Below are 1,833 nucleotides of genomic sequence, written 5' to 3' on the forward strand. Positions count from 1 at the left end.
AGAGAGTTGCTCCTTCGGGCTTCTCTCACAGTAGAGCGGGACAGCCCACTAGCACACCAGGGGTTGCTCACCAAAAATCGCGTCCGCCAGCCATGCCTCCAGGTAGAACACCAAAGGGTTCCTCAGCTCCTGCACCGGAAACCACCAGGGCCGGATGCGAATCTGCGGTGGCGGAAGCGGTAACCGAAGCAGTCTCTCCAGGGAGTGGGCCGGAGACAGTTTGTCCCGCTGGGACTCAGCAGCACCAGCGTCGTCCTCCATCTTGGGACCAGCTGCCGCCGAAATCACTCGGAGTGACGGGGCTTCCTGCAGGCCCAGGCGCGAAGCCCGGCGGTCTTTGACCGCGGCGGGCCAGCCCCGCCCTTCGGACGCCGCCTCGCCCCCCGGGGTGGGCGGGCCCAGTGGGAGCCGGGCCATCACCCGGCGCTTCCTGCTCCGCCTCGGTCGCCGGGACTTCCTCTTCGACCTTGAACTAGTGTACACTGAGCTCTTTTTGGGTTTCCAACGCTCTCTGTCGCCATCTCTGCCTCCTAAGGTATCACTTGGCCTGAAAGGCCTGGCACGTAGCTGATAAGCAGTGTGAGTTCGAGTTGGCGACCCACTTTACTGGGAATCATCTTCGGTGTCTAGGTTAAGGTTTCGAAGTTACCTTCCAAAGACAGGTAGATAGACCAGGCCTCGGGCAGGCTCATTGAGTCTGTAAATTTTCCCTCTTCTGCTCCTTCTGGTCTTCTGACTCTCCGGATGGCTACCATTTTGAAATCATACAAGCAACCCTGTCATGTTTTAAACAAAACGGCAGAGGTTGTCATAGAACACGTAGCAAGTTATACAACTTTCCTTTATTTTCACTATCCTAAGACAACCATTTCTTCCCAATGTTCGTAATTTTAATTAAAAATTTAAATTATGAAAGATTTCACACACCCAAAAAAGTAATGAAATACAATAATGACCCTCCCCCAATTTATTAATAACAGATGTTGATATTTTCCCACATTTGCCTCACGTCTCTCTCTTTTTTTTTTTTTTGAGGGTCTCCCTCTGTTGCCTGGGCTGGAGTGCAGTGGCAGCGTCATAGCTCACTGCAACGTCAAACTCCTGGGCTTATTCCATCCTCCTGCCTCAGCCTCCTAAGGAGCTGGGACCACAAGCATGGGCCACGACGACGCAGCCTGGCTAAAGTCTCTAAGGTTTCTAATTCTTGGAGAGACGTGGTCTCGCTATGTTACTCAGGCTGGTCTCCAACTCCTGGTCTCAAGTGATCCTCCCACCTCAGGCTCCCAAAGTGCTAGGATTACAGGTGTAAGCCACCATGCCAGCTTCTTCTCTTGTCTTTAAAATAGGTGTTACTAAAGCATCTTTCCTTTCCCTCCCCAGAGGAGATCAATATCCTGGGGCTGGTGTATATTAATACCCATGCGTGTTCTTACATATTTTCTACTGCATTTCTAGAAATATTGTTTGGTAGTTGTTTTAGAATAGATAGCATCTGCTGTACATACTTTTTTGTTCTTACAATTAGCTATGTGTTTGTTTTAAAAATCTTTTTGATGGATAATTTCAATCCTTTATTTAAACCAGGATACTATTAATATACCAAAGTCCCTCATCCACATCATCTAGGCCTCAACAATTATCAATAGATAATATCTATGAGAGGAAATATTGAATCTAATTTTAGTGGATTTTTTACTTCTGTTTAATTTTTGAAATCAATGTACTATATGCACATCGTAAAACGAAGTCTTGAAGATATAAATATGTGAAAGTTCTCTCTTTTACATAGTCCCCCTGAGTCTCTTTTTCAATTATATATATTGTAAATAACTT

This window comes from Propithecus coquereli, unplaced genomic scaffold (assembly GCF_000956105.1).
Source record: "Propithecus coquereli isolate 6110/MARCELLA unplaced genomic scaffold, Pcoq_1.0 Scaffold24, whole genome shotgun sequence".
In the NCBI taxonomy this organism is placed as follows: Eukaryota; Metazoa; Chordata; class Mammalia; order Primates; family Indriidae; genus Propithecus; species Propithecus coquereli.